At 33.4% G+C, this 12,446-nt stretch overlaps 1 long non-coding RNA gene across 1 annotated transcript; it reads right to left on the reverse strand.

Moving 5' to 3' along the window:
• Positions 1-2,440: 2,440 nt before the first annotated feature.
• On the reverse strand, positions 2,441-3,314 carry LOC149545766 (uncharacterized). Its single transcript, XR_016354289.1, has 2 exons — positions 3,140-3,314; positions 2,441-2,828 (listed from the first exon to the last, which is right to left on the reverse strand). It is a non-coding gene; the product is annotated as an uncharacterized LOC149545766 (long non-coding RNA).
• Positions 3,315-12,446: the final 9,132 nt, after the last annotated feature.

Here is a 12,446-nt window from a genome sequence, read left to right on the forward strand (position 1 = left end):
GAGATCCCTTACTCTTACCTAATGGTAGCACATCCTTAACCAAGTTGGCCAGAACAACGTCATTATCCTCCAACACCGCAAGTGTCACCAAAGCCTCTGACATAGGAGCTACAGGGACCTCACAGTTCTGATATACCACAACTTGGGATGCCCCACAAGTGTCATTAGGTACAAATCCCTCATCTAGGCAAACTAGGTCAGAAGAGATAGGAGGAGGAATACCCTCCTCTAGAAGCATACTCTCCAGCACCTCAAAGCGATTAAAACCCAAATCAGATATTCTTTCTTTCAAGGGCCTCTTTTGACCACGCCCCTTAGCTCGAGGGCGAGAAGGGGTAAATCCATCCTTATCCTGCATTGAGCCTTACCCTTTCCTGAAGCATCTTGCAAATTCATCCCCTTGGTAGTATTAGCCATTTGAGATTGTCCTTTCCCTGTAGCATCTGCCAAACCACCAGCATTGTCACCCATAGAACCATCCACTCCTTTGGAAGTTAAGTTATGGGGGCACTGACGCTATAAATGACCATACTCATGACAAATCTGATAATGGAAAGGGAGGGATTCATAATCTAACTGCTACACCCAGGAAGAAGCCCCAAGAAAAATTTCCAAAGAATCTGGCACTGGGTTATTCAAATTAATTTTAACACAAATTTTAGCATAAGAAATAACCTTTTTATCGAGGGATTGATGGGCAATCGCAATCGGCTTTCTGAACAAAGCAGCAATTTGCTAGAGGATGTCTTCACGCCAAAATTCCAGGGGAAGGCAAGGCAAGTGAACTCAAACTAGCACTGTTGAAGGGAGTTCCTCAGCAGAATTAAATCTTGAATGCCAGAGTTTGACAAATAATCCCACATGGTTGTAGAAATACGGGCCTCCTTCAAAAACATGATCATGATCAGATATGCAAGAGAATACAACAAAAAAATAGCTATTCCCTACGAGCATAATCTCCATATCACTTTCCACCTACCATGAGCAACAGATCCATGCCTCAAGAGCGGATAGGGAAATCCGGATTCCAAGAAATTTGCATATCAAAGCATGCTTGGTCCAATATTCAATGTCCTCCATTACAGGAGGAATAACCAAAACAGGGCGGTCATGGCTATGCGGAAAACAACCATTAACTTTTTTCTACTTGGAGCTCTCCCCTGAATGAAACGATTCAGATCTCATTGCATGCACAGTTGAAGAAGAATCATCTATTCTTACCAACGTAGAAGAAATCCCAGGCCCTAAAACTACAATTGTCTCTGAAAAGTAAAAGCTGGTATAAGCTGGGATACTCTGTGGTTGTTTGTGAACCGTCAGCCAATATATAAACAAAAGAATAGAAGTATATAATGTTTAGTCAAAAATCGACTACCGTTAATAGATACAATATCGATTATAAAATAGAAAGGCTTTTCAAAATAGTTAATTTTCTGCTAAATTATAAAACTCATTTGATAAAATGAGACTTGGAATGGGTCCTACTGTAATTGGAATGTGTCCTACTGTAATATGGCAACCGAAAATATGAGGGAAGTAGCGGAAATTTGGAGACGAGAAAAAAAACATAAGATCAAAAGGGTTATTGTGCACTTTGAACGAGAAAATGAATTGTTTCAGAATAAAGTGAAAGCACCAATTTAAATTAATAAAAGAGTTGACAAACCAGAATAAAGTTCTTTTCGGTCGAACTAGTAATTTATGTGCATTGAATATCATTGAACCAAAGAGGTGGGTAAAAAGATATTGGTGAACATGAAGTTGGTTTCTTTATTAAATATTTTAATGTTTATATGAAACTTATATGTATTGTATTTGAAAGATTTAGTCTATAAGGGATATACGCATCTTTACATATTATTGGTGTAATGTGAAAACTCTATAACTATGCACGAATATGTGATAGGCACATTTTGGATTTCTTAAAAGCAAATATTTGCCGTCTTATAATAAAAATGGTAATAATTTATTCTAGAATCTAGAAATTGAAGTAGTAAAGGAGCAGCAAAGGCCACAGGATTTCGATTCTGCTAAAATATATTGACCTGTATGGTGAAGGATTATAATTATAGTTTGTAATCATACTTTGTCTTGTTACCAGTGCCTCTGATTAGTTGAACTCTTGTACGAGAATAAACAGATTATAAAACGGTATAGGCCAGAGCTAAAAATTGGAGACCTCAATTGGGTAATCTTAATGCCGCACAAATATTATAATAGTGTTTAAAATATATGGAGTCCATCATAATTTGGAGCGGTTGAGCTCATAAAAACAAGTAAATTGTAATAAAGTCTAGCAATAGAAAATATTTTAGAATTTGAACGTACAGCAGCTGGGTTAGATTAGTTTTACTTTTCATTTCACACAACTATTCTCTTTCCGGCGGAATGTTCCAGCTTTACAAAAAAGTATTAATCTACAATCACTTGGAGAATAATTGTCGTAGAAAAGATTTACTATTGTTCTTTGAAAGCTTTCAAAACTAATTACAATTTTTTTTGTTAATTGCACAGAAACAATGATAATTTCCCTTTGATAAGAAGTAGCTGAAAATACTAACTGACACTTTCTCCATTATCCTTATGAATTCCAATCTTGACAGAACAGAACTCGAGATCTGAGTCTCCAGTTGCGAATAAATGAAACTACCGAGTTAATAACCAAATGAAGGCATCACTATTGACGAAGAGAAAGAGTAGGAATGTGGCAAAGAAGATAAACGAGAGTCCTATCCACATAGAAGCCTTTCCATGTATCCTCACATCAGTAGAACAGTTCGTCTCCGCCAAGTTAGTAGCAAAAGGCTCTTCCGGTTCTGGTTTCGGTTCTGCGAGCACACGAGTACTCAAAATAAATATCTTTTAACATAACAATTCCTGTGTACATTAAACGATTATCATTCCATTTCCTAATATTATTTTTTGTTCAACAGCTCTCATGGAATTTTCAGAAGTTGAACCTTTACATGAGAAAAAGAAACAATAGAAAACAAAATTGGAGACGAGAACGGGGAAAACCTAAAAACGGCACACATTTGAAAGCATTATTAAATAAAATGTTAAGCACGGAAGAAAACGCAGAGAAGAAAACACATGGAAAAGTCGCAATGCGAAATTCTCCCGTGGTTGGCTTCATTACCTTCTGAGCCTCCGTCAAGGGCAAGGGCAGGTGTAGCTGCCATGAGCATCGCCAATCCCATCATTACGGAAAAGAAATAAACGTAATCTCTCTGTCTTATCATTTTTACTTGCAAAAAGCTTCAAAACGCTATCAAGAACGAGTACAATTTTTACTCGGTTCAGAATATTTTTGTCAGAGAGTCCTACAGTACTCATTACTTAAACTAACTTTATTCTGCTTTTCCTTCAACTCTATTCTGATAGGGTTTGTTGCCTCGATCAAGTGGCCAATATTACCGTTGCGATCTTCGTTTCCCACTACTTCTGTCATCTATAATCTTAGCTGTCAAATACATTCCAGCTGTTTAAACGATTATATTTCTTTCGATAGTTGTGTAACGTACCAAATCGTGACGTGCTAAGAGATTCCTGAACTCTATTCAACTATTGTAGAATAAATTAATTTTTTTTAATCATTATTTACAACAAATAATAATAATTAATTAAGATTTCGATTCATATTTATAAAAAAAATTTAGCAATAGCAAAATAGTATTTTTAATAGATATTATTATGTTGTACAAATTTTTTGAACTTGTTTAAATTTTGTATTTTTAAGTAATCTTTATATGAACATTTTGAAATGAGAGAATTTTTATGTTGTAGAGGTTGATAAGTAGGAGATGATTTCCACAGCTAGTCAAATTGTGATGTGAATATCAGGATTTAACTGTGTGATTTTTGAGTCAAACTCGATGACCCATGTTTCATGAGTAGTGATTCAACATGAATCCATCTCTCATGAGAATAAATGGAACACTTAGCACTCATTGAATCTAGGTGATGCTCACAGGGGTGAAGCACCGGGACTTCCCGGGAGGTCACCCATCCCAGTACTACTCCAGCCTGAGCGCGCTTAACTACGGAGTTTCCTCTACAGTTAAACCCAAAGCTTGCAACCCCATTTGCAAAACCTTCACCAAGTGTTGTGCCTTATGAACCATTCATTAGGAAGCCCCTAAAGTTCATCAATTGATAAGTAGGAGATGATTTCCACAGCTAGTCAAATTGTGATGTGAATATCAGGATTTAACTGTGTGATTTTTGAGTCAAACTCGATGACCCATGTTTCATGAGTAGTGATTCAACATGAATCCATCTCTCATGAGAATAAATGGAACACTTAGCACTCATTGAATCTAGGTGATGCTCACAGGGGTGAAGCACCGGGACTTCCCGGGAGGTCACCCATCCCAGTACTACTCCAGCCTGAGCGCGCTTAACTACGGAGTTTCCTCTACAGTTAAACCCAAAGCTTGCAACCCCATTTGCAAAACCTTCACCAAGTGTTGTGCCTTATGAACCATTCATTAGGAAGCCCCTAAAGTTCATCAATTGATAAGTAGGAGATGATTTCCACAGCTAGTCAAATTGTGATGTGAATATCAGGATTTAACTGTGTGATTTTTGAGTCAAACTCGATGACCCATGTTTCATGAGTAGTGATTCAACATGAATCCATCTCTCATGAGAATAAATGGAACACTTAGCACTCATTGAATCTAGGTGATGCTCACAGGGGTGAAGCACCGGGACTTCCCGGGAGGTCACCCATCCCAGTACTACTCCAGCCTGAGCGCGCTTAACTACGGAGTTTCCTCTACAGTTAAACCCAAAGCTTGCAACCCCATTTGCAAAACCTTCACCAAGTGTTGTGCCTTATGAACCATTCATTAGGAAGCCCCTAAAGTTCATCAATTGATAAGTAGGAGATGATTTCCACAGCTAGTCAAATTGTGATGTGAATATCAGGATTTAACTGTGTGATTTTTGAGTCAAACTCGATGACCCATGTTTCATGAGTAGTGATTCAACATGAATCCATCTCTCATGAGAATAAATGGAACACTTAGCACTCATTGAATCTAGGTGATGCTCACAGGGGTGAAGCACCGGGACTTCCCGGGAGGTCACCCATCCCAGTACTACTCCAGCCTGAGCGCGCTTAACTACGGAGTTTCCTCTACAGTTAAACCCAAAGCTTGCAACCCCATTTGCAAAACCTTCACCAAGTGTTGTGCCTTATGAACCATTCATTAGGAAGCCCCTAAAGTTCATCAATTGATAAGTAGGAGATGATTTCCACAGCTAGTCAAATTGTGATGTGAATATCAGGATTTAACTGTGTGATTTTTGAGTCAAACTCGATGACCCATGTTTCATGAGTAGTGATTCAACATGAATCCATCTCTCATGAGAATAAATGGAACACTTAGCACTCATTGAATCTAGGTGATGCTCACAGGGGTGAAGCACCGGGACTTCCCGGGAGGTCACCCATCCCAGTACTACTCCAGCCTGAGCGCGCTTAACTACGGAGTTTCCTCTACAGTTAAACCCAAAGCTTGCAACCCCATTTGCAAAACCTTCACCAAGTGTTGTGCCTTATGAACCATTCATTAGGAAGCCCCTAAAGTTCATCAATTGATAAGTTTGACTCAAAAATCACACAGTTAAATCCTGATATTCACATCACAAGTTGTAGAGGTTGTCAAATGATATTCCCATATTATTTACAAACAAATATAATAATTTAGAGGTAAATTTTGCATCACAATTAAAGTGAAAATGATGAAATTATCTTAAATTATATTATGTAACATATATTTAATTTATATACAGATTGATGTGTGACTAAAATATATGAGATCATGTTCACCTCATTCAAAATCTAAATGGATCATTTTAATATGTTAAAAAATATGTAGAAAATAAACATATAATATGTCTATTCATATATATTTATAAAGATATTGAGAGTATAATGAATTTCCATATGTTAAAATCTCCCAAATGAAAAATAAGTTTAAATGAATCAAAGTTTTTCTTAAGAATGTTAAACTATAATTTGAAATGCTTCATATGTTAATTTGGCATATAATGTCCATTTCAATTATTACATTGTATAAAAACTTTAATTTACTTATAAACTAAAGTTAGGACTACTCTCAATTTCTTGTATATAAGATTATACATTATAAAATTGTTGTGGTTTAAAATTATCAATCATGTTTCATGGATTTGCAAGAATACCAACCAATTTGATAAGTAATTATGTTTCTAGACAGATATAGTAATAATAAAAATAAAAATCAACATTATAAAGACAATAACTTTCACATCTTACAATATTTTTGTTCAGTGTATTGACTTATATGTAGATTCAATTTAATGTGAATCTATTCTTTAATATTATTTGACAGCAAACCATTAACACTAAGATCAAAAAGAGAACTCTAATAACTATTTACTATTTACTTACAATATTTAACATATGGAATATGAATTGTTTCTATGAAAGAAAAGGTTCTCTCCTATACTTCTAACTGTCCATATTCCACACACCGATAAGAATCCCTGGACACTAAAATATTATATTTATAATGACTTTTACTCCTAATTCGCATAGCCATGGCCCATAAGAACCTATTCTCTCTTTGTGATATTGCTATTAGGGTTTAACTGTGTGATTTTGAGTCAAATTTATTGACCCCATGTTTCATGAGTTAGCACTCATTGGATCTAAACTCATTGACCCATGTTTCATGAGTAGTGATTCAACATTGGATCTGCATCACCTAGATCCAATGAGTGCTAACTCATGAAACATGGGTCAATGAGTTTAGATCCAATGAGTGCTAACTCATGAAACATGGGGTCAATAAATTTGACTCAAAATCACACAGTTAAATCTTGATAGCAATATCACAATTTGACTCAAAATCACACAGTTGAATCCTGATAGCAATATCACAATTTGACTTATTGTGAAAATTATCTCCTACTTATCTATTCTCTCTTCCTTACAGATACAACTGAAAACCTACCTTTATCCTTTTTATCGTTGAAAGAAATTTTTCAGTTGCCTAGTTCAAAGCGCCCGATCCTAATTAATTCAATTATAACTAATTTTATTATTCTGGTCTGTGGTTCGTTGTATCGTTCAATGCGGTCGATATTAATTTTATTGCCAAACATGCATCTTACCTTTTTTCTGTGGAAATTTATTGCAACTTCTGTCGTTGCAGTATCGAAACCCCAGAGGCTGTGTAAGTCTGATACCCAAAAAAAAAAATTAAAAAATTGAAAGAACATTATTCTAAATATAAAGAAAATATTTGGAAAAAATATTTGATCTTAATTATATATTAACAACACTTATAAATATTATATTTTTGATAAAGTTATATTTTTTAATAATTAAAACCTGAAAAAATTTATTTTTATATTTATTATTTTTAACTAATCTTTTCAAAATATTTAAGAAATAAATTTGTTAGAATGTTTAATATTAAATCATATAGATCAATAATTTTATTTCAACGTCTAAACTAAAAACAGAAGAAAATAAAATTTATTCAACTTGCTACTGTTATCAACATCACCAACTTGTATGTTTTACGATTTTAACTTAGTTTTCCTTTTACTTACTCGTCTCTTGGGAGCGCCTGGAATCATCTGAGCTGTCATATTTCACTCACGAGCCAAGATTCTAACGGTCATCTTTATACACCTTTTAACTAATTTTGTCCTTTATCTTGACAGCCCGAATTAGCAAGGAACAAACAAGAAACCTGAAAAAACAATCAAAATTTACAGAAAACTCATAATTTGTTTGAAAAGATATCAAAGAATTCTGGTAACTCTTCTCTGCTCGACCATTTCAAAGAATTGTAGCTATAAACATTTCAAAGATTTCAATGAATTATAACTGTAGTAAATTTTTTGAAAAATATTGCCAGTAGCACTTCTGATTGTCTCTGCTTGAAAGAGAATAATTGTGTTGAATGATTAATTGTATCTGGATACTAGTGTTGAATTTTATTTTTTTTCATTCCAAAAATTAGTGGTAATTTAATATTATCCTCTTTCTAGATTTAAATGGACTTTTTAATTTTGCTTTGTCAAAATATATCTTTTTTCATCTTTGCAGATGTTGAATTAATTCATATTTATATGTGACCACTAAAATTTATATCATATGCTTGAACAATTATATGAAAATATTAGAAAGTCAAATTATAGTTCTAGAATTCAATTTTCTAAGTTATATTAAAAATTATGTTACTTTTGTAACTTGTAATTTTAATTTAAAAATTTGTTATTTATAGTTTATTTATTTTAATTATGCATTCGAAAACTATTTATTTTCAAAACATCATTTCTTTTGATAATTATTTGTATATATAAAAATATTTCATCTGAAATATTATTTTTAAATAATTAGAAATAAGGATATAAACTTTCTACAGAGTTATGTTATAAATTTTACAGATGCAATTATTCCTTGAATCTAAAGGATTGAAGATATATTCAAAAAAATTTAAGTATTTCATAACTCTTTCTTTATTATCTAAGAAATATATCGAAAAGATTGTAATATTCATGATTTGTATTAATGTTTTCTTTAGCTTAGTGTCAGTTATGTATCTTATCTTGCATTCAAAATTGTTTGAAAAATAGGAGAGTTTTAGATATTTGATAAGGAAACATAAGCTTATGCATAAATTTCTTGAAAATTGATTGTCTACAAGAAAATAGTGTAGTTACCATTTAATTTCTATGCCTTTAGTGGAGTTCATTAGTAGGAACTTTCATATATTGTGCTTATTTTATAATAAATATTTAAATTTAAAGGATAATACAATCAATTGAATCCAAAAACATTGATAGTAATATTATAAAATGTAGATTATACACTTTTTTTTTGACAAATGTCATTATACATCATAAATATTAATAACACTAATGATTGGAAATCGATGTAGTGACATAATATTTCACATTCTTATTTTGAATAGTAGTTCATACACTAATCATAATTATTAAAAAAAGTACTCCTAACCCTAATACTAACTTTATCTCAAACCCTAACTAAATCATTTTAAACCCTAATATATATAATTATGTATAGTGATAGAAATATGATAGATAAACACGTAGAGGTGGGGAGAGAGAGAGAGAGAGAGAGAGAGAGAGAGAGAGAGAGGGGGGGGGGTGAAATAAAGAGATAATCATATTGAGAAGAGACAAATATGCATAGAAAGAGATATATGAGGAATCGAGGGGAGATAAGTGCATAGAAATATAAAGTAGGAGAGGTGAGGGATATATTAATGGGATGATATACATATTGAGATTTAGATACGGATTAGATATAGAAAGAAAGAGAAATAGGGAGAGAGAAAGAAAATTATAAGTAGGGTTAAGAGAGATATGCAAGGATAAGTAAGATGATATAATCAAATCAAGTTATAACACTTTTAAGAAAATAATCATTAACCTGGCAAAAACATAGCCTCAATCCATAAAGTTAAATAAATAAAAACTTAACTTTGAGTCTTAATAATTTTAAAAAAAGAGAGAGAATAAAATAGAAATATATAAAGTGTGGATACAAAAATAAGTGTAGATATATGGCTAGGGGAATAGGATGGATGGAAGTGCAAGAAGGGGACATAAAGATAAGAAGGGAAGAGAGAGTCAGGATGAGACAAGAGTAGATGGATGTGTGTGTGTGTGTGTGTGTGTGTGTGTGTGTGTGATAGAGAGAGAGAGAGAGAGAGAGAGAGAGTAGTAGAAGGGAGACATCATGAAATATATGGATGCAAGGATATAGATATATATGGATATTGAGTGATAGATAACTAGATATAGAGTAGGAAGAGAGATAGAGAGATAAGCATATTGGGTAAAGAATGATATATAATCTAATTTACTTTAAAATTAAAATTTCACATTTACAAATTAAAACATTGATATCTCTTGGCTTTTTCTAGGTATGAGAAAATGATGTTGATTTTCTCATAAAAGAATCAAAAGTCACTGAATTTTAGAAACAGAAGGCTGGAGAAGGAGATGACATTTTTGGCATAGAAAGAGCCTACGAGTGGCTAAGATTTGATAAGACTTCATATTAAATGGAAATAAATTATATCATTCTTTCAAATTGATAAAATAAAATTGTTTTGAACAAATAAAAATCAATAAGAATTAAAAACAATAGTTAGTTCTTAATTTTATAAATATATATTAAAAAATTATAATAATTCAAAAAAATCTTAAATTTTATTAGTTAAATAGATATTTCTATTAGATTTTGATTGTATCTAATGATTAAGTAATTCAATAATATAAAAGGAACTAATAATACTATAACAAATTCAATATAAAAAAATCACAACAAAAGGTATAGAAATAAATGCTAAACTAGATTTATATAAAATATAACCATTCTTAGTACAAAAATTTAAATAGATATTAAAAAAAAATTCTAAACAAAAGTAATATAATTTAAAATTATAGACCCTTCCCTCATTCACACAACGAATAAAGAAAACCAGATGGAATATGCGAAGCAAGAGATCTCCTTCCCCAAAATATTCAACGGATAAATTTTCATTTTTCGGAATTGTTGGGAATGTCTGTTACATCGATTAAAGCGCCCACTATTCTTCTTCATTTCTAAATTTCCCACCACTTCACTCGTCTGCACGCGTGCCTTCGCAAATATTTTAACTGTGATATCTCGGTCTTTGTGAAATATTCTTCTGTTAACATAATATTATTTTTTATAAAGGGACACAAGGATTTATCGCTGGGGCGGGGAGAAAACATTTTAAAGAGCTGTTGCCCGGTTATAAAATTCTTTCAATTTTATAAGCCGTTGTTAATTTTTAAAACTTGCCTGGTTTTAAGCCTTAAATGGATCATTCTATCTATGAAATTTGTGAGTCTTTAAGCCTCTACGTCTCCGGCTCGTTCCCAGCTCTGCGCAGCATTTGAAAGTTTTAAAATCCAACTTCTGAACCTCCCGATATAAAAGGTTAATGATTGCCGCCAAAAACACGTATTTCTTAACCTTTTACTTCTTAAAAGGTTAATGTTAACCACCAAAAACATGTTTTTCTTAACCTCCAAATAAAAGGTTAATGTTAACCACCAAAAATACATTTTTCCTAACCATTAACCTCTCAAAAGGTTAATGATAGCATCCAAAAACACGTTTTTCTTAACCTTTTCAACGTGGGTGCCCAGATAGAAGGCATATTGAAGGTTACAGAAGAAAAGTAACATACTGATGGATTTTGGAAATCTATTTACCAACAAGGCCTCAGCCAATGACAATACACAAATAAACAAAAGAATCTTTTATTGGATCTAAACGTATAATCTGATTTGACAAATAAGGCTAAAATGTCATAGCAAAAGTAGAGAATTTTCCAGAGTAATCAATGGGAGATTAATGGGAAGCTTCGTGGATGCTTGAAAAGTATTTGATGAAATGCTTGAATGAAACGTGATTTCATGGATTGTGATGGTTACCGGATATGCGCAGAGTGGCTATATGGACAAGGTCTTCAAACTCTTTGAAAGAATGCCAGAATGACAGCTCATGTCAAGGAATGCAATGATCTCAGCATATGCACATCATGATTGTTTTGTAGAGGCCCTCACACTTTTCCATCAAATGCGACTTCAAAATGTTATACGCGACTCTGTTACAATACGGTTTCGTGACGGGAAACCCGTTTCGGCCGTCGCAATGGGAAACGGAGGTCTCCCGTCACGTTTCTGGTAACCATGGTACTGGGTGATCCGAGTCTTTCATCACATAAATTGCTCAGTGAAATGTCTCTTTTCTCAGCCGTGGCTTTTCTTCTTCTCTCAACCTATAACACTCGATGACTTGGCCATTCAATAATAAAGTAGTCTCGGGTGCCAATGAATCAAAATATTTAAAATTTAGAGGTATTGTGAGCTAAGAACTCGGCATGAATGAAGTTCACACTCATCAAATCTGAGCTTCATATAAATGTATTTTCTTCCACTGTCAAAAGTGTAGAGACGACAGGGTGGAGATCAGTCAATGAAGAAGTGCGCAATGTGTTTGATGTAATATCCAAGCCGATTCAATGGTGTTAGTGTAAAGAAGGTGGACAAGGATCGATAGCCACTTTGAAGAATTGGTCATCGGGGTTCATGGCTGGGATGGCCTTTATCTCTATGTGATATACAATATCAAATGCCCAGTATCATGGATTAACTATTGATGGCAAAGCCTGCCAACTGTTTGACAGAATTCCCAGCCTTCAAGACATGAATGGTAAGGCACAAAAGCCATGTGATCAAGTTTTTCATCCCTCATCGAGCCATGACAAAGCACGTGAACTATTTGGACGAAGATCTCTATTCTTAGCCGCAGCTTTCCTTCACCTCTCAACCCATTCAAAAAGCATAGACAAGGCACGAAAGCTGATCAAGAA

The sequence above is a fragment of the Cupressus sempervirens genome, chromosome 7 (assembly GCF_028749045.1).
Source record: "Cupressus sempervirens isolate cs-2001-9-10 chromosome 7, ASM2874904v1, whole genome shotgun sequence".
NCBI classification, from domain to species: Eukaryota; Viridiplantae; Streptophyta; class Pinopsida; order Cupressales; family Cupressaceae; genus Cupressus; species Cupressus sempervirens.